Here is a 22,067-nt window from a genome sequence, read left to right as displayed (position 1 = left end):
CCTCTGATCTTCCTGATGTTATTCTGTCTTCATTCTTGGCGTGGAATCACCAAGAATACTCAACAACATCAATAACAAGGTTGTGCATCCTGCTGAGGGAAAAAGGAACAGAGGAAAGAAAAGGATCACGAGCTGCAGAACGACCTATATGCTTTCAGCAAAGTGGAACTTCGGGGTACCTTTCTGCTGTACGATGCGGCCTAACAGCAGCTCAGGTTGGCTGTACAGTCAGGGGGGCCTAGAGGAGGCAAAACAGGAATGACTGCCATATCTGTTGACTTCATTATTTTTCATCTTTAAAAACTTAACAGAAGCCTGAGATTGCACAGTGAACTAGATGGGCCGGGAGAGTTGGCCAGGAGGAAGGCATGTAAGAACCACCTGGCCTCACCATAGCTCCTACACTTGAGAGGATAAGGTGAGCCCTAAACGGTGATGTGCAGTTTGCTGTATATAAACTACACCACAATTACCTGACTTTTTAAAAGAGGAGACACAGATGCAGAGAGTGTGGAAATTCTCCTAGAGAATCTGCCCCTCCCCCATGTAACTAAGCCCTGGTAATAAAGAGGAAGGTACATGAGATCTCCCATTAAGTGTCACAGAATAATCTAGGAGTGCTCCCTTCCCAGCTGGCCCAGGTATCATGATACTTCAATGGAGCCTTGAAGCCACTAAATGTCTTCCATAGTAATAAACGCCTTCCTACTGTGAAACATCTTTAAACTGCTCTGTGCCTCTCAAAAACAGACTCCTGAAAGGTACAACTGTGCATCTGTAATGATGTAAGAGAGAAAAACTTTCCTTGCCAAAAAGCTAATCAGTCAATCAACACCTAACCTTTTAGAAAGAATTCATCCACACTTCACTGGGTTCCCTGTCTATCTAAAAAGAAGGGAAGCTTCATGGGATATGCCTGGCAATAGTTCAGCAGATGGCAGAACTTTAAATATGGAAAACAACCAACCAACCGTTTTTGAGCATGTGTGCTTTTGAGACACTGGACTGGACTCTGGAGGAGACCAAGTGTAAAAGAGTTTTTGCCTTTGGTAATTTCTGATCATCCCTGGGGGGGATCACTGACTTGTTAAAAACGGAGTATTTCAAAAAATCTTGAACTAAAAAGACATATACAAGATGAAGTACAACAGTTTATAATGATCACGTTCACGCAAATTAGCTCAACACTTACTATATAGCTATGAAGTTGGAGTTAATCACCCTGTCTTATAATTAGGTCATCTAAACAATAACACAAGTGTCTTTACACAGAATATGAAGATTGACAAATGTATAGTATGGGTAACGTAGGCCATGGACCTGGTTTCACAAAGGAAAGGAAACACGAGACTAAAGCTTTATGAATATAAAATATTTGAGAGTAAGAAAAGAGAAATGAGGACATTTAAGGTAGAAAGAACAGCACGAGCCTAGACATGGCTACATAATGACTGCCAGAGAATCAATCACTGAGCTACAGGATATCTTGGCCCCCATCAAAATGCAAGGTTTATGGCCACTTAAATCCGGCACAATGACCCAGAACCAATGCCTGTCCAACATGGGTGGGGGAAGGGCCCTAGGTATGAGTTCCTTGGCAAAACAACTCTCTAATCTTATCTAGAAATATGACAGTCTCATATAATACAGCATAGAAAAATTATCAAAAAGGGGGGGAGTCCATTCAGGCTGCTATAACAGAATACCAGAGCCTGGATGGCTTACACAATATTTCTCATATTTATTTCTCAAATGTTTATTTCTTAGTTCTGGAGACTATGAAGTCCAGGATCAAGGAGCCAGCCGTTCCGGTGTCTGGTGAGGCCCTGTTTCCTGATTTTACATGGTTATCTGCCCTTTGTATCCTCACGTGGACAAAAGGGATGCAGAGTCAGAGATAGGTCTTCTGTCTTTTTGTGAGGGTCCTCATCTCATTCATGCGGGCTCTACCCTCATGAATTAATCACTTCCAAATGCCCTACCTCCAAATACCATCACATTGGAGGTTAGGATTTCAACGTATGAATTTAGGTGGGAGGACACACCTTCAGCCTGAGGCAAGCAGCTATCAAAAGGGGTTGTGCTGTGATGTTTGGAGAGAGACTACTAGGTGTCAGTGTCCTGAGTCATCTCTACACATCTAGCATCATTGGCTGCCCTAATCACTTTTAACTATCCCTTTCTTCCACCTGCTAAGAAAAAGAAAAAAATTTTTCTAAGGTCATATGGATATTGCATGGTTTAATTATCATTCAATCCTCCAAAAATCTCTCAGGGAAAACTAGGGACACCTGGGTGGCTTAGTTGGTTAAGCCTCTAACTCTTGGTTTTGGCTCAGGTCATGGTCTCAGGGTCCTGAGATCAAGCCCCATGTCGGGCTCTGCACTCAGTGCAGAGTCTGCTTGCCCCTCCCCCTCTGCGCCTCCTCCCCGTGCTCTCGCTCTCTCTCTCTCATAAATAAAGTCTTTTTTAAAAAGAAATAAAACACTACTAGAGTGTAAAATGCTGTCATTACCAAAATCTAGAATATTCTTGGGTTCCTATGGAAAGGAATTTATAGCCTCTTCTGACTCTTTTCAAACAGGTGGGTAGACCCAGTTGTCAAGCAAAGAAAAAAATGGCTTAAAATAAATTGTAATATTTTACTGTAATATATCAGTCACTGAATTCAAGCTTTTTCTAAACTGCATTAACCACAGCGTGAGACAGTGTGCCCATGTGACGCCAAATTCTAAGCCAGTTGCTTCAGAGCTGCGTGCTGCTCCCTTCTCCATGGCCTGACCTAATGGCCGGGCATTTATGAGTGTTCTTTCTGTAACCAAACAGCACTTACTCTGTATGACGTGCGGCTTGGGCTGCGCCACAGAGGCAGCCTGAAAATGCCTCGGCACCACGGCTTTTTGCTTTTCCCCAGAGAAACTGAGCCTTAAGCAAGTGTCTTATCCAGATGTATCTTTCCCCTCTAGATTGGGTCTTACCAGTAGCTCAGTCACCCTCTTAACCCCCTTCTGAGAAACGAAGATTGGGGGCCAGAAGACCTGATTGAGGAGCGTCCTCCCAGACTCCCGCACAAGCACAATTTATTCCGCACTCATATTTTCTGAGAGGTTGCACAAGTAGACGTTCCAAACTGAGTGATGCCATTCTGGAAACTTTGAAGGAGTAAAATGAACATCATGGCTCCTTATGGGGGACAATATTCCAAAGTTCAAACTATTATTCCATCTGGAAGACTAGATAGCACTTGTCGGTACCATTCGCATGCATGAGAATAGTCTTAAAAGCATGGCAGTGCTGTGACTGATGGCCTCTACTTATGATCCTGTCTACTGCAATAGAAGCTTCTTCCTTCCAGGAGAGATACTACTCTACTACGGGTAATGCACACCACGTAACTCCAAGTAGCTCCATTGCCCAGCCACCTCCCCTTCAGAGATCACCACAAGAGCCCTCCGAGCAAACTGGTTTCCACTACCTTCTGAACCGGAGGACCACGAGGCTGCTTTCACATCACCTTTACGGGAGTCCTCCTATTTTGGAAAGTTTGAGATTTACAGAAAGCAACACCGGAATGAGGATCCTCATCCCTAAGAAAATGAGTTCTAGTGACCTACTTCAATGGGAGGAATGGTGAGGATTAAATGCTTAATATTTATCGAGCACCTGCAGTGATCTATGTCCCGCTCAGAACATAGCAGAGGAGGCATAACTTCTCCTTCAATCAGGTTAATGAGGAATTGATTTTTGAAGCTTTTTAAAAACACAAAGTATCATAGCAATGTTAAACACCAATCATATTGGGAGTGGTGCTCACCTAGCTGACTGCCCGATATGGAAGGGAAAATGCAGGCAATCAATAGCAGATCTCTAACTCTTTCCCAGGGTGGTCTTAGAGTGCTTTCACCCTCAGCAGCAAGGGCAAAAATGCAGCCTCTTTGCTCCAAACTGTGCTGGGAATCAGAAGGGGACTCAACTTCTCCAAGTAAACAAGGGCCTTTTGTGATCAAAAGATGGGGCACAAACAAAATCTAGAAGGGAGACGTGGGCCAGGAACAAGCAAAAGGCTGTTACAGCCTTTTGCAAAACGTATGTCATGGTTTCTCAAGACAACTGAGCCACCTGGTGTTAGAAAGTTAACAGCTGGGGCGCCTGGGTGGCACAGCGGTTGAGCGTCTGCCTTCAGCTCAGGGCGTGATCCCGGCGTGATGGGATCGAGCCCCACATCAGGCTCCTCTGCTATGAGCCTGCTTCTTCCTCTCCCACTCCCCCTGCTTGTGTTCCCTCTCTCGCTGGCTGTCTCTATCTTTGTCGAATAAATAAATAAAATCTTTAAAAAAAAAAAAAAAGAAAAAAAGAAAGTTAACAGCTAAATCTCCTTTCTTGATGCCTTCCTTGGAGGGCAAATAAATCTTTCCCCAAATGGCCTTAGGACAGTGTTAACCAACATCACCTACAGAGAAGGTGGACGCAGAATGAAGCTTCATGACCGCAAACGTTCCCGACAGTGGTCTGGGAACACTCAGAAGCATATCCTGCGTTGGTCAGATTTGGATTGTGTAGATAAATTTAAATCTAGTGAGGTCTGGGTGAGACATCCACACTGGCAATGAAAACAAAAATAATGGTAGCTACTATTTATTGAGTATTTAGCATGTGCCAGGCCCTGTGTCCAAAAGACACCTTAACTATAGTATCTCATTTAATCCTCACACAAACCCCATGGACTAGGTATTATGATCACCATTATAAGAGAGAGATGAGAAACCAAAGGTCGGGGAGGAGTTCCCCAGCGGATAAATGGTAGCATTGGAATTCTATCCCAGAGTGTCAGATTGCAGGTCCTGTCTCCTTAGTCACCCTACTCTCTCCCTTCTAACAATTATAGCTAACATCTACTAAACACCTTGCTCCACGCCATGCTTAATGATGGGAGGATTACATAGTCAACTCATAACATAGGCAATTAAGGTGAGCAATTTATCTACTGAGGACTGACCTCATATACCACGCCAATATGTTTCCTAAGTGGGAAGGAAACAAAGGCCACTGCCCTCAAGAAGGTCATCAATCTTCCAGCTGACCCAGAAGTAAATCCTGAGATGGCATCAGGACGGGCTTCCCTACTGGGACAGTAATTCAGCTAGAACCCATGAAAATATATAAGTAAAAATGTCTGTCTGCATTCATTAAAAAGTCTGAATTATAAAACATTTTTTAAGAAATTCAATCTTCTCCACTAGAAAAAACACATATAACTAGACCTAAGGTAACAATGCCTTGCCAAGCAAAAATCCCAAATAGCTGAGAAAAATTCTATTTATCATTCCTTTCACTTTTCACAAATTAGAAGTGCTTCTATAGTGCCTGTAAATAGTTTATTCTCTTAAGAAGATGAAAGAGTCCCTCTGAAATCCAACTTCTGCCTGACTTATGACAAATTCCAAGTTAGTGGTCCCCAGTAGGATTTACCTTAATGAACATACATTTTTTCTCATATTGACTTTTTAAAAGAGCTCTTTCCCAAGGAATGCAAATGGTTTTAGTCCATCATCTCATTTACTTTTATACAATAAAGTAGGATAAACTGTGATCCACAGATGAAGTTACATCTCCCAAGTCACACATGGAAATGGAAATAGAATCCAGACCCTGCTCTGCTGAAACTTCTGGTCCAGCCCATGTTTGCTCTTCATGTCCCTCCCACCCACTGTGGTGAATCATGCCTCCCCCTCATCCTTCATGAGTGAAGCCTAGAACTCCTTAGTCTAACTGTTCATGTCTTTGAGTACAAATTAACGGTTAATGTTATTAACAATTGTATTTTAGTGATAATCACATTTAAGAGCAGTTGATAAGAGAAGTTAATCAAGGAGGAACTCTAGTACCCAGCAAGAAAGTAAGAAAGCAAGGAATGAAAGGAAGATCTGTCTACTCATCTATCTGCTTTTAAGTTTAGAAGAAGCAAAGAAGTAGACCATGACACATGCCAGAACTGTTAGTTACTCCTCTATTCCAGTCTCTGTTGCCTCCTCACCACAAAATCCCAAACATTAACCTTCCCAGACTTCTTCATAGCTAGTAGTCATATGACCCAGTTCTGGCCCAGAAAACATAAGCAAAAGTCCATGGGGGTTTTCTGAGAAAAGCTTCTATCTTCCTGATACTGGCCCTTTCTCTTCTTTCCTCCTCCCTCTTCTTTCTGCCAAGAGTATGAGCAACCATCTTGAAACCATGAGGATGAAAGACACGTGTCATGAATGACAAAACGAGAGAAAAGAAGAAGCCATGGTGTTCAGTGACACCCATGACCATCCGTGCTGGCTGTGGACACCCCTCCACCCCCACCACCTGTGGGCTTCTCTGGTGTGAAAGCATTTTTATTTAATCCACTATAATCAGGATTTCTATTATCCTCTACCAAAGAGATTATTTTAAAAATTCAATGTATTTGGGATGCACCCTACAAAAAAATAACCAGGGTACACAGTTGAATGGGCCATTAGAGGTCATCTAATGAAACTTTTTTTTAAGCAAATAAAGAAACCAAAGAGCGAATTAGAGAAGATGTGCTCAGGTCCCAAAGCTAGTGCTTCAGTCCCCTCAGCCCAATGTTGCCTCTATGATTCCATGTTGCCTGCCCTAAAGAGATGAACATTGGAACAAACTAGAAAGAGAAACATTTCTTAGATAGCCAGATATTTAGCAACATTGCAAGTGAATAAGCTGGACTCAGTATCTGGACAGAGATATATTCCAAAACTGTGTTAAAATAGTCCTTGTAAGGGGTGCCTGGGTGGTTCAGTCGTTAAGCGTCTGCCTTCGGCTCAGGGCGTGATCCCAGGATCCTGGGACCGAGCCCTGCATCGGGCTTCCTGCTCCACTGGGAGCCTGCTTCTTCCTCTCCTACTCCCCCTGCTTGTGTTCCCTCTTTCACTGGTTGTCTCTCTCTCTGTCAAATAAATAAATAAAACAAAATGTCTAACAGACACATGAAAAAATGTTCAAAATCATTAGCCATCAGGGAAATTCAAATCAAAACCACATTGAGATACCACTTGGAGAGGATGTGGAGAAAGGGGAACCCTTTTTCTTATACTGTCGGTGGGAATGCAAGTTGGTACAGCCACTATGGACAACAGTGTGGAAGTCCCTCAAAAAGTTAAAAATAGAGCTACCCTATAACCCAGCAATTGCACTACTGGGTATTTACCCCAAAGATACAGACGTAGTGAAGAGAAGGGCCATATGCACCCCAATGACCCCAAAGATACAGACGTAGTGAAGAGAAGGGCCATATGCACCCCAATGTTCACAGCAGCATTGTCCACAATAGCTAAACTCTGGAAGGAGCCGAGATGCCCTTCAATAGATGAATGGATAAAGAAGATGTGGTCTATATATACAATGGACTATTACTCAGCCATCGGGAAGAACGATTACCCAACATTTGCAACATGGACGGGTCTGGAGGAGATTACGCTAAGTGAAATAAGTCAAACAGAGAAAGACAATTATCAAATGGTTTCACTCATTTATGGAACATAAGAAATAGCAGGGAGGTCAGTAGGAGAAGGAAGGGAAGAATGAAGGGGGGGTAAACACGCTAAGTGAAATAAGTCAAACAGAGAAAGACAATTATCAAATGGTTTCACTCATTTATGGAACATAAGAAATAGCAGGGAGGTCAGTAGGAGAAGGAAGGGAAGAATGAAGGGGGGGTAAACAGAAGGGGGAATGAACCAACAATGAATCATGGAACACTACATCAAAAACTAATGATGTACTGTATGGTGAATAATATAATAAAAAATTGAAAAAAAAAACATTGTGAGATTTGGACCCTGTTGTGTCTAACAGTAGTTTATTTATTGTAATTATTAGAGAGTTTTCCATCTTATAATGAAGGTTTTTGTTGAAAGTGAAAAAAAATAAAAATAAATAAAATAAAATCTTTTAAAAATAAAAATAAAAAAATAAAATAATCCTTGTAAGAGAAACAAGCACAAGAAGGAGGAGGGGGAAAGGGGGAGTGGAAGGGAGGAGAAGGAAAAGGAAGAGAAAAAGAAGGAGGAGAAGAGAAAAAAGGAAGAAAGAAAGGTTCACCGATCTCAATCACCAGAAGTTGGAAACTGTTTATTTTTTTTTATTTTTTATTTTTTTAGCAATCTCCCCAGAGTAAACTGGAAATAGCAATGTTGGATTTACTCTTCTTTAAAAGAAAGTGGAAAATTGTCCTCTTCTTATTTGAGAAAAAATATTCGGAAGACAGTTCATTGGCTGTGCAGTCCATATAGTCTCCGTACAGAGTCTTCTCTATCTCTAGAGGTTTAGAGCATGGACTCTGGAGCCAGACTGCCTAGGTTCAAGTCCCAGCTCCACCATGTACCAGATGTGTGACCTTAGGTAAGTGATATAACCTCCTTGGACTTCTATTTCCATCTGCAAAATAAACTACTTACTAGTCAGGTTGTTGTGGACATTAATTGATCTAATAATAGGTAAAGTCCTTAGAAGTATGTGTGTATAGATATATGTATGTATATAACATGATAACACATGTGGTTATCATTACTGTGATAGCCATGGTCACATGAAATAGAAGAGAAAGGTATTCAAAGAAAGAAAACTCAAGTTCCCAGGGATTTTTTTTAGCAAACTGAGAAGAAAATCACCCATATAAATGACTTCCTAATTTGAAGGACCCAACCAAATATTTGTTGAATGAATGAATGAATGCAATCAGTTGAAGGCAGCTGCAAGCATTTTTGATGCTTAACAGGCCTAAACTCCCAAAGAATCCTATAAATCTCAGGAAGGATATTAAGGGCAATGCAGAAAACACAAACTTTAGTCGAATGTGGAAATATGGCTAGGATGAGTTAAGCCATAAATTACAATTAATAAACAGCAAGGAAATATGTAATTGTACTTCTGATGTGTATTTTTTATAATCTGCTAGAAAAATAGGGTGTCTAACTTCATCTGTTTTAACAATAAAATTATATTTTTTCCATTTAAAAGAATGGCTACAAATCTGAAATGGGAGCCTTAGCAACCCCAGTTAAATGCCAGGGCACATGCAGCACCTGGGGCTCAGAACACAGTCCTGGCATCTACTGTCACTTGGTGGACACTCCCCACCACCTCCACGTCCACCACGACAATAACAGCAGTGGACTTAGAACCAGAACCCCAAGCTCTGGGTATTGTGGTGTGACCCTGGGCAGGTCACATAACCTGCTTGGGCCTGTTTTCTAACAAGAAAAATCAGAATCTTGGATTAGGTCACTATCAAAGTTTTTTGGTAAGTCCATCATTCTAAAAAATCTCTTATGGGAATACAACTCTAAGCTAAAAGATATAAATGGTGGTAAATGCCACAAGATATCAAGTCAAGAAAGATCAATAAGGATTTTTTTTCAAGGTTTGACAAACTTGGACTGTTTTACATATTTTCGATGTACATATCCCTGCTCGCCTGTACAGTTTCCACAGTGATTATCGCATTACTGTTGTAGAAGGAGTATCTTTTGCACTTCGAACACCTAAGTTATTGAAACAACCAGGTATGGGGTCAGGTAGCACAAATCTCTGAGGCCACACTCCCAAGAAGGAAAAGCAGGGGCATGGGGGTGGTGATTAGGAGAACTTTCAAGATGGAAACTAAAAGCACACAGAAAACTTCTATCAGAGAAATCATATGGAATGCTATGTCGATTCTGGAGGCAAGAGCAGAATTTTTGAGGCAAAGGTTGAGTTCCCGTAGGGGGCATCTGTGGTTGTCTCATGGTCTCTTCCCACTTTGCCTTTCCTAACATCATCCTGAATTTTCCAGGCAAGCAGTTTAGCTGAGACTGACTCCACCCCCAGCAAGAGGAACTGAGTCCTTATTGGCCTAAACCATCCTGTGTATCTCCTCTGTCCTGGCCACAGCACTGAAGGAAGACACATGTTATCGGCTGAATGTTTGTGTCCCTCCAAAATTCATACGTTGAAATCTAATCCCCATCTTATGGCATTAGGAAGTGGGCCTCTGGGAAGTAATTAGGTTATGAAGGTAGAACCCTCCTGAATGGGATTGGTGCCTCACAAGGAGAGGTGAGAAAGTTAAACTACACTCTTCCCACCATGTGAGGCTACTACCTGGAGGAGGACCTTCACTAAAACCCAACCATGCTGGAACCCTGATATCACACTTCCGGCCTCCAGAACAGTGAGAGATTTTGGTTGCTTGTTAGGCACTCAGTCTATGGCGCTTTGTTATAACAGCCTCAACTGAGCAAGACAGCACATGACCAAAATCAGGCCAACCAGAGCCAGTAAGACTCAATTTTAGTTGAGCCCTCAAAGAAAAGTTACTCTTTCTCATGGAGCTGAATGAGGAAACTGCCACGGCAGATGTTCTCAGTCAACTTTAGACGCATGAGGAGAGCCTGCTGGACAAGAGAGCCAACGTCAAGGAATGAGGAAAGAAACCACGTTCTGGTCGCTTCATTTGAATTCTAATTCCAGTCTTGCCCAAACCAATTAGTTACAAAGCAAACAGATTCCCCCTTTCAGCTTCAGTCAACTTGAGTTGAATTTTCCATCATTTGGAAGCAAAGACTTCCTAACTGAAACATGGATTGACTGTTGAGATGGGGGTGTTAGGAGCCAAATGAGGTGCATCCTAGAACCAGTCATGATGCAAGAGAAAAAATTACCTGAAGTAAATCAGTTAGCAGGAAAGAATTAGCAGAGCAGGCTGGTGGGAAAAGGTCTGAGAGAATTCTGCTAGAAGCGCTGGTTCATGTCTACATTTAAAAGAGAAGGCGCACACCTTCCTACTGGTGTCATAGGGTGTCTTACATGGGAGAAGTAAAGGCAGGAGACTTCCAGGACTCTATCTGTCAAAACATGGAGGAACGCCACTAAGTCACGTCACGACCATTCTGCTAAGAGAAAATACAAAGGAAGGCAGGCTTGGGAAGTGAAAATCATAAACCATTGTCCAAAGGGCCTGGAAAAGCCTAATATGACTTAAAGCAGCATCAGTTACTCTAGTGTCCAGCACGATGGAGTAAGCATGTCTAGGCAGCAGTAATGTGTGCAGTCAGACAGACGGTTTGGGGTGGTCCCAAGGGGAGCAGTCCATTTGGAGGCAAGACCCAGGCAGGGAGAGAAGCACAGGAAAAAATGTCCCACCTCTTGGGGCAGAAGTGGAGATGAGCAAGAACTAAGCAGGAGAACCCTCTCCTTTCATCTCAAACGTCATTTCTTCTTTGGTACTCCCATTCCCAATGCTTCAATAACTTTGTGCTTCGATGCTGCACTTTATAAAGAACCAGGCAGAAACACTGGGATATTCATGAACACAAGTTCCATTGGGGATGACTCGCGTCTGTTCACTGCTCTATCCTCAGCATCCGACACAGTGCCTGACACATAAAAGGTGTTCAATAAATACTTGTGGAATGAATAAATGTCCTTGGTAGGCTGTTCATTCCCAAGATACTAAAAGGCGGTTCAGCGGCAATGGGGCAAGTGAAGCATTCCACAGGAAAACACTGGGTTACTGCATGTGGGGAGGGGAAGGCTGATGGGCATAGAGGTACAGCCACTTCACTGCTGGCATTAGGGAAAGCACTGTACCTCATTTTCTGGGGAGGGAATTGATAGGGAAGTCAGAGCTGACATTCGGCAAATACACATCAGTTCAGCTGTAATGGCTGTTTATAACTAAGTGGTCAGTGCCATTGCAATACTGGTCTTAAATATTTAGAATATCACCCTAGGGAGAGAGGGTACAGTACTCTGGAAAGTACTCTGTAGTCTGGACAGTGTGGCCTGTGGGCCTAGGCAGGACTAAGCTTGCAGGTGAAATCCATCAGGGCCAAGAGATGAATCAAGATGGCCAAAGCAGAGGTGCCTGGGTGGCTCAGACCGTTAAGGGGGGACTGACAGGAGATGAGGTAGAAAGAACAGGGGCTAGATCTGTAGGGACTAGAATTAAGACATTAATCAAGTTTAACGGAGAGCCAGAGGATTTTAAGTAAATGAGTGGCATTCTCTGAGTTAAATTTGAAAAGATCATGCCTGTGTGACTAATGGACTATAGGAGACAAGTATGGAACCTGAGAGAACAGCCAGGAGGAGGCTGTGTGTGGACTCGGGGCAAGAGATACTGGTGGTTTAGCTGGTGAAGATGGTAGCAGTGGGCATGGAGAGAAGAGGAAAATTCTCCCTGGGAGCTCTTAGCACCTTGTAACATTTTTAGTCCCTTTCATACAACCACATCAAAATATAACAACAACAGCTCTGAGCAGTAACCATATGCCAAGCACTATTGTTCTAGGGACGTACCTCTCACTGAAATCTCCTTTCATCTTCTCAACAATTCCTTGAGGAAGTTTATTATGCACTAAATTGTGTTTCCCCAGAATTTATATGCTGAAGCCCTAACCCCCAGTGTGACTCTATTTGGAGATAGGACCTTTAAGGAGGTAATTAAGGTTAAATGAGGTCATAAGGGTGGGGCCCTGATCCCATAGGACTGGGGTCCTTATAAGAAGAGGGAGAGAGGGACGCCTAAGTGGCTCAGTCGGTTAAGCGTCTGCCTTTGGCTCAGGGCATGATCCCAGGGTCCTGGGGTCGAGTTCCACATTGGGCTCCCTGCTCAGTGGGGCGTCTGCTTCTCCCTCTGCCTGTTCCTCCCCCTGCTTGCGCTCTGTATATCTCCCTCCCACCCCGGACAAATAGATATAATCCTAAAAAAAAAAAAAGAAGAAGAAGAAAAAGAAGAGGGAGAGAGACACCAGGGATGCTCACACACAAAGGAAAGACCACGTGAAGACAGGGAGAACGTGGCTATGTACAAGCCAAGGAAAGAGGCCTCAGGAGAAACCAAACCTACTGATACCTCAATCTTGGACCTCCAGCCTCCAGAACGGTGGGAGAGAAACTTCCATTTTTAGGGGGGCCTGGGTGGCTCAGTGAGTTAAGCATCCGATTCTTTATTTTCAGCTCAGGTCGTGATCTCAGGGTCATGGCATTGGGCTCCATGCTCAACGTGGACACTGCCCGGGATTCTCTCTCCCTCACTCTCTGCTCCACCCCTTGCTCATGCATGCTCTCTCTCAAATAAATAAAATCTTTTTTTTTTTTAATTTCCATTTTTAAAGCCACCCCACCTGTGGTATTTTGTTATGGTTGCTGGAGCTGACTAATACAAAGACCTGGCATTAAGTAGTGAGTAGATTCGGGCCTCAGAGCTAGACGTCCCCAGCTGGAATCCTGACTTAACACCTATTAACTCCCTTGCTTCTTTGACTCCTTCACCGTGATGCTCTGCTGCCCACAGGAGAAACGGCAATGACTTTAATGAATGTAAATTTACATTAAAACTATATTAGCCCTACATATCATCCAGCAGCAAATGAAGGCAAAATATCCCCAGCCTAAAAAGAAGGCAATCTGTCAGTGAGTGGTTCTGTTTGACAGTAATGGGGGTGGGTGGGAAGGAAACATGATTTAGTGCTAGGGTTCAGTGGGAAAACAGATGTGCCCCTAAAGGTTTGACTCTGGACACTTGGCACCTACCTAAAATATGTTAGAGCCTTCCCCACTGCCTGGAGCCGCCCTCCTGGGTTCCACTGGGCTCCAAAATCACAGGTTAGCCCCAGGAAAAAACGGAGTTTCTATCTCAGCCAAACCCTTCTGTTCATAAGTGCGGAGACAGAGACCCAAAATGGCCAAGTGACTTGTGGAAGTTCACACAGCTGGCTGGGACCCTGCTGTGGAACTGGCCAGCTATAGCTTTAATGGATCAATTCTTCTTTAATCTCCCAGAAAGTCTATATATTTTAGCAGAACAGCATCAGACAACACTTTAGCCTCAGACAAGGCTGGAGTTCAGGCTGATCTAATGACCAAAAGCGCTCAAAGGAAATCTCCTGGGGCTGCTTCTTGCCATTATTTTAATCCTTTTTTCAAGGACACACAGCCCACAAGTCGGTCAGGCAGGTGGGAGCAAATTCCTCCAGAGCAATTCAGCCACTGGAAGGGATGGGGCACCGTGTTCCCAGTAGATTTTTTTTTTTTTTAAGATTCACTCATCTCCTTCCATATTTTGCAATAGGACCACTTTGTGACACAAACTGTTTTCCCATTCACATTCAGCAGCCTGTACTTCATTACTTTCTACAGATGCTTCCAGACTTCAGATCATGCCAGCTCTTTGTCACTGATACACTCCCGCCATCGAGCTGAAGTTAGCAGGAGGAGGGAGGTGGCACTTTTCCCTTGAATGGCTGAGAAACTCCCTCGCCCCCACATCCAATCAGCCACCAAAGTCTGTCATTTATTCCTCCCCAATGTCTCTCACATCTGTTCCTCCCTCTCCACCCCCACTGACACTACCCTGGTTCAGGACTCAATTGTCTCCTGCCTGGGCTGCTGGTACAACAGCCTTCTGCTTTTCCTACCTCAGGCTACTCCCTCTCCACTCACCCAGGATACCACCATTCAAGCTGACTTCCTGCTGCTTTATTCACTCCCCTGCACAAAAATCGCTCGGGGCTCCCCATTGCCCGTGGAATGAAATCCAGCCAAAGCTCAGAACTTAAACCCTGCATGCTGGTCCAGTCTACCCTCCTAACTAGATCTCGCACTCCAGCCCTGTGCTCTAACCAACACATTTACCCAAGGTATTGCAAAGATGTTATGCATCATTTCCTTCCTACTATTTCTCTGGTCTTTTAGAACTTCCTGACAGTCTTCCACCAAAGCCCTATCGATTCTCTGAGATTCAGCTCTGCATTTGTTCAACTTTCCTCATTCAACAAGGCATTACTGAGCAGCACGGTGGCTCTCCCAAGACGCTGAGGAGACAATGGGTGAACAAGGCAGATGCGATCATCCCTTAAAGGCATTCACAGGCTAGCGGGAGAGATAAATAACTAAAGTAATATTCACAAATGCGATGAGGGCTAGGAGAGTTCTTCAAGAATTGGAGGAAGATTATTAGGGTACACCCTTTAGACTTGGAAGTCAGGGAAGCCATCTTTGGAGCAGCAAAATCTGAGCTGAGAGCTAAAGAATGAATCGGCCTGTATCAATTAAGATGGGGTGTCATGAAGGCTCCAGCAAAGTAAGAGTGGTATCAAGGAAAATAGAAATCGGTCTTCTCTCCTAAGAAATTGGAGTGCAGAAAAACAAAGCAGAAGCCACCCCCCAAAATGAAAATGACACACACTCGGAGTGCTCATTTATCTGTCCCTTCTGCAAGGATAAGAAAACTTACAACGTGAAAATGGGCTGCCTGCCCACCACAGATCTTCCTAAGCCAATGGTGCAGTCATTGGTAAATATCTAGAGCCAACCAGCTAGTAGTGACCATGAGGACACACCCCCTGGGAAGCCCCACCTGCTGATTCTCCCAGACCAGCTGGGAATCCTGAGAGATTTCCAAAGCTCCTGAGCATGTTTCCTAGGCCGTCCCAACCCTTTGCATACCTCTGTATGTTATATATGCACTCTCACTAACTCTTCTGTTGTGCGCGTGCGCGCTCTCTCTCTCTCTCTCTCTCTCTCACACACACACACACACACACGAGAGAGAGACATCTGCGTGAGTGTAGAGGTAAAGAACTAGAGGTATGTGTGCTGGTGGGTACTAGAGGATACATAGATGCTTAAGTTAGCCTCTGTTAACCTCCAACCCCTCCCTCATTTCCTGCCCCTACCTCCTAACCACAGACCTTCCTGGACTTACAGCTATCATGCAGGTAAGGTCAAATGTCATCTGAATTTGACCAACCTTTGAAACATCTGATTCTTTAGGGAGATCCCAGTTGGCCTCTGCTTCCCCACCCTTCCCAAGATTGTGCCAGTTTTAACTGGACTCCATACTCTCTTTTCCACTGCCACACCAAACTGTATGCACAGAAGCAGAAGGGAGAACCACAGGAGTTCCCTGGGACAGGTCACTGTGGTTTTGGTTGCTTTTGAGGAGGTTGGGAATGAGAAGGGATAGAGGGCACACAGGGTCATCAGCCTTTTCATAAAACATACATGATGAGAAAAGGGGTGGGAAGAGATCTCCAGGCAAAGGAGAGAGATTTGGGCAGGCCCTCAGGGGAAAGATCATAGCATCTCTAAAGAACCATATTCTTCAAAGGTTGGCTGGAACATAATTAGTGAGGGGGACAGAGAATTAAGGGGGATTGGGAAGTCTAGCAGGGGCCAGGTAACCAAAGGCCAACATTCTAAGTGTGACAGAAAGCCACAAAATGTGACAGGTCTAAAGTCCAACATAGTACACTCTTCCAACTGGGAACTTTCATACCACTTATCCCAAACTCTATTCATTTGGCGTCTTGCCATGAGCAGCATGATGATGGCTTCTCTATTGGTATCTACTGATTCCACACTCCATGTTCCGGGTGCCAGAGTTTACTTTGGCACCTGCAGGCCCCCATGAGCTGTGGGCAGAAACCTCCTAATCTAACCCCATTGTTTGACCAGCCAGCTTACCTGGCCTTCTGCTCTGGCTCTTCCTTTCCCCTCTAGAGGGATGGAAGCCCAGTCCTAAAGTCCAGCAATAACTGACCCTCCTGTTGCCCCATGACTATTAGTACAAGCTGTTCCCAACACTAAGAACTATTTTTGCCTGGATATCCCTGCCCCATCTCAGTTCAGCCTCCTATATTCTCACACTGGCCATCATCAGACCTTGAGCCACATGTTCTTAAACTGGTTCATGAACATCCATATCAGAATCACCAGAGATGCTTATTACAGGCCGACCCCCATGCTGGTCCTACCCCAGACCCTCTCAAGGTGGAATCTAGTCATCGATATTTTTAACAAATTTCCCAGATAATGTTTACGGACATTAAAGTTTGAGAGGGAATTTTCTAAACCTTGGAAATTTGACAGTTTAAGTAATAGTTGCACCCCTTTACCCAAGCCAACCTTGGATTCCTTCTTTCTCTCTGCCAAAAACTCCCAGGATACTGGGGAATCCAGACCGTGGAACCCACAACAGTCCCAAACACTGTAGCCTGAACATGATTGATACTTTACAAATGTGTTCCAAATCATTGTAACTAGCCCAAACCTAGACTAGTAACCTGTTGGGAGACACTCGAAGCATGCTTGCTTCTGTGTGCCATTCTATGTGGGTAAGGGACATCATTCCAGCAGAGCTGGTATATAAAATCACGAGACAACCTGGATTTTCACACTAGCCACACATTTTTTCCACCAACGCAAGCAGCATCCTGAAACTCAACTGATCACTTGGTCATCGGTTCCTGCAAAGCACTTCTGTTATGACCAGCCATGCAATACCTGCACACCCAATGGAGAGTGGGACACAGATATTCTCTTCACATAAAGCACAGTGTAGAGTTATTATTATTTTCCTTGGGATAAAATTAGCCTGATTTTGCTCAAATATGTTTATATCCAGGCTAGTAAGAACAACAAAATTGGCTGCTTAATTGAGTACTCTGATCAACACTGTTACCTGTAATAACTCTCATTACTGCCTACAGCACAGGGACACTGGAGAGCATCTCAGTACAGGCATACCTTATTTTATTGCACTTTGCAGATAGAGCAGGCTTTGTTTTGTTTTACAAATTGAAGGTTTGTGGCAACCCTGTATCAAACAAGTCTATTAGTGCCATTTTTCCAACAGCATTTGCTCACTTTCGTGTCTCTGTGTCACATTTTCATTATTCTCATAATACTTCAAACTTTTTCATTATTATTATATTTGTTATGGTGATCTGTGATCTTTTTTTAAAGATTTTTTAATTTAGAGAAAGAGTGTGTGCAAGCAGGGGGAGGGGCAGAAGGAGAGGGAGAGAGAGAATCTTCAAGCAGAGCCCAACACAGGGCTTGATCCCATGACCCTGAGATCATGACCTGAGATGAAATCAAGAATTGGCCCCCTAACCGACTGAGCCACCCAGACACTCCTGTGATCAGTGATCTTTGATGTTACTATTAGAATTATTTTGAAGGGTTATAAACCATGCCCATGACTGTTCTACCAACCAGCCATTCTCCTGTCTTTCCCTCTCCCTCTCCTTAGGCCTCCCTTTCCTTGAGACAAAACAATATTGAAGTTAGGCCAATTAATAACCCTACAACAGCCTCTAAGTGTTCAAGTGAAAGGAAGAGTCGCATGTCTCCCACTAAATCAAAAGCTAGAAATGATTAAGTTTAGTGAGGAAAGCATGTTGAAAGCCAAAGGCTAGGCCTCTTGCCCCAAACAGTGAGACAAGCTGTGAACGCAAAGGAAAAGTTCTTGAAGGAAATGAAAAGTGCTACTCCAGTGATCACGTGAATGATAAGAAAGCAAAACAGCCTCACTGCTGATACGGAGAAACTTCTCGTGGTCTGGATGGAAGATCAACCTAGCCACAACATTTCCTTAAGCCAAAGCCTAGTCCAGAGCAAGGCCCTAATTCTCCTCAATTCTGTGAAGGCTGAGAGGTGAGGGAAGTGCAGAAGAAAAGTCTGAAGCTAGCAGGGGTTGGTTCGTAATGTTTAAGGAAAGAAGCCATCTCCATAACATAAATGTATAAGGCGAAGCAGCTAGTTATCCAGCTAAAAGAAATAATGAAGGTGGCTACGCTTAATGGACTTTCAGTGTAGGCAGAACAGCCTTCTATTAGCAGAAAATGCCACCTGGGACTTTCATAGCTAGAGAGGAGAAGTCAGTGCCTGGCTTCAAAGCTTCAAAGGATAGGCGTCCTCTCTAGTTAAGGGCTAATGTGGCTGGTGACTTAAGTTGAAGCCAGTGCTCATTAACCATTCCAAAAATCCTAGGGCCCTTAAGAATGATGCTTAATCATTCTGTCTACGCTCTCTAAATGGAACAAAGCCTGGATGACAGCACATCTGCTTACAACATAGTTTACTAAATATTTTAAGCCCACTGTTGAGAGCTGAAACGATTCCTTTCAAAATATTATTGCTCATTGACAAAAACCTGGTCACCCAAGACTCTGATGGACATGTACAATGAGATTAACATTGTTTTCATGGCTGTTAACACAGCAATCATTGTGAAGTCCATAGATCAAGGAGTAATTCCAACTTTCAAGTCTTATTATTGAAGAAATACATTTTGTAAGGCTAGAGCTGCCACAGATAGTGATTCCTCTGATGGATCTGGGCAGAGTAAATTGAAAACCTTCTGAAAAGTATTCCCCATTCTATATGGCATTAAAAACATTTGTGATTCATGGGAAGAGACCAAAGTATCAGCATTAACAGTTTGGAAGAGGTGGATTCCAGCCCTCACAGATGACTTTGAGGGGTTCAAGACATCAGTGGAGGACGTAACTGCAGATGTGGTAGAAAAAGCAAGAGGGCTGGAATGAGAAGTGGAGCCTGAAGTTGGGACTGAATTGTTGGAATCTCATGGTAAAACTTTAATGGATGCAGTTGCTTCTTATGGATGAGCAAAGAAAGTGGTTCCTTGAGATGGAATCTACTCCTGGTGAGGATGTGAAGATAAAGTGACAGCAAGGCATTTAGAATATTACGTAAACTTAGTCGATAAGGCAGTGGCAGGGTGTGAGAGGACTGACTCCAATGCTGAAAGAAGTTCTGTGGGTAAAATGCTATCAAACAGCATCACATGCTACAGAGAATTTGTTCGTGTGGCAAACTTCACTGTTGGTTTATTTTAAGAAATTGCCACAGCCACCCAACCAAGCAGCCACCACTCTGATCAGCCAGCCACCGTCAACATCGAGGCAAGACCCTCCACCAGCAAAGAGATTACAGCTCACTGAAAGCTCTGACAATGGCTAACATTTTTAGCAAAATATTTTAACTGAAGTATGTGCCTTGTTTTTTTAAGACATAATGCTCTTCCACCCTTAACAGACCACAATACAGGGTAAACATAACTTTTATATGCACTGGGAAACCAAAAAATTCATTTGACTCGTTTTATTGTGGTGGTCTGGAACCAAACCCACAATACTTCTGAAGTATGCCTGTATGGAAAAGCAGAAGGGGACACAGTAGAAAGAGTGTGGCTTTGACAGACCCCAGTTTAATCCCAATGCCAGAACTCATTAGTTGAATGACCTTGAATAAGATCTCTGATCTTAGCTGCTAACCCCCTACAACTTCCATTTTCTCATCTGTAAAGTGGAAATATTGACATGGCTACAGTAACCCATACCCCTTCCCTCCCTTCCTGGTGATTCAAACAAAGGCCAGGAAGAAGGAGCCATTGTGACCCAAAGTGTTACGTCTGATTACACTTTAAGCTTATGAAATCAGCATCTGTCTCAGGTCCCTCCACAGTCCCTGAGGCTCCCCATCCTCAGAGACAGATCTGGGGGATGAATAATGAAAAGAACCATAAGCCACCCTGGATAAGCAGGTGACGATAAACCAGATTCCCATAGCTTGGGTCTCCTGCCTGGTCAGGGCATTCATTAGTCTTAAATCATCCAAAAATCAAAGTAGCTTTATACTTTATACAAGAATAACTTGTGGCACGAGTACCTCTGTGTTTCACGTAAGCTCCACAAGGGCAGGGAGCATCCCTGCCTGGTTCTCTGTTGTGACTGAACACACCCATGGTAGATGTCGAAGAACCCTCGCCTGAGGCATTACAGACCATTGAGCCCGAGAACTCCTCAGGTCTCCTTCTCCCTGCTGCTCCCTTCCAGAGGAGGGACTTACCAGATCAGTGAAGGAGGGAGAAGGAATTAAATATGCAGCATTCCACCCACTCTCTTCCTCATTTGCCAAGGGCCCTGACCACTAGGTAGTTTTTTCTCTGCTTGTCCTTGCAGAAAGTTTACCAGGTTCTGCCCTAGAAAGAAAAATAATCATAACAACCAATGCCTACTGAGCACTTAAAATATGCCAGGCACTGATTTAGCATTTTATAGGCTTTAATGTATTTACTCCTTACAACAATACTCTATAAGGTATATTACTATTATCATCTCCATTTTACGGATGAGAAAACAAAGACTCAGAGAGATTAAGTAACTTGCCCAAGATCACACAGCTACCAAGTGGCAGAGCTGGGATTCAAATCCAGGCAGTCTGGTTCTGCTGTCCTTGCTTGGGACCACTATGCTCGACTGCCTCTTGTTATACTGCAAATGCGAGGTGTCCATTTGGGCGGTAACTTCAATTCAGGGGCATGTTTTTAGAAAAGCATGTTGGGGCATATATTAAGTCATGTTCTCATCCCCAGCCATGACCTCTTGGAAGGGAGGTAATGAATCTCAACAGCTCTCTATAGCCAAGAGAGACAAAAGGTGTCAGGTAAAATAGCACGTGAGTGTATACCCAAAGATACCTGGGAGATCTGCCTGGGGGGAGAGCCCACGTACCTGCCAGGCACGCTCAACCATCAACCTAACTCATTCATTCCAAACCAGAGGCATCATCCTATGGAAAGAATAGCAGCTGTGAAAAGCACATATGTAAGACTTGGGAAGGAAGAAAAATTATCATAGTAATAGCAAACACTTACATATGACCAGAAACTGTTCTAAGGTCTTCATTCTTATTAGTTCACTTACTCCGCACCACAATCCTACGGAGAAGTACTACTGTTATTCAACTTCTCCGTACTACTGTTATTCAACTTTATAGATGGAGAAACTGAGAGAAACTAAGTAACATGTCCAAAGTCATGCAGAGATTTGAACCCAAGCACTAAGGCTCCATAGTCCATCCTCTTGACCATTATTCTCCACTGGAAGGAAAAAATAGAGAAAGGAAGCGAGTTCAGGCTTTGGAGTCAGAAAGAACTGAGTCTGAATCCTGATTCTGCCACTTCGCAAAGTAATAAGCCAGCTGTGTAGACTCAGACTCCGTTTGCTTCAGTGTAGAGGAGGACAGCTCCCCAGGAGGACTGTGGCAAGGATTAAGTACCAAAACACATGCCCAGTGACCAAGAACCTGGAAGGAAGTCCGTCAGCATGGTTTCACCTACTCCTACCATCTCAACACCAGCCCCTGTGTTGGGCCCTGGGATGCAAAGTTACCTAGACCTCAACCCTGGCCTCAAGGATCTCCCTGCCTTG

General features: G+C 43.7%; 1 protein-coding gene across 1 annotated transcript in view; it reads right to left on the bottom strand.

Moving 5' to 3' along the window:
- The window catches only part of NRXN3 (neurexin 3), a 1,691,473-nt gene that overhangs the window by 1,568,132 nt on the left and 101,274 nt on the right, over window positions 1-22,067 (bottom strand). The gene's annotated exons all lie outside the window — the stretch shown is intronic.

This window comes from Ailuropoda melanoleuca, chromosome 14 (genome assembly GCF_002007445.2).
Source record: "Ailuropoda melanoleuca isolate Jingjing chromosome 14, ASM200744v2, whole genome shotgun sequence".
Classification (NCBI taxonomy): Eukaryota; Metazoa; Chordata; class Mammalia; order Carnivora; family Ursidae; genus Ailuropoda; species Ailuropoda melanoleuca.
This window is presented reverse-complemented; position numbering and strand designations above follow the sequence as displayed.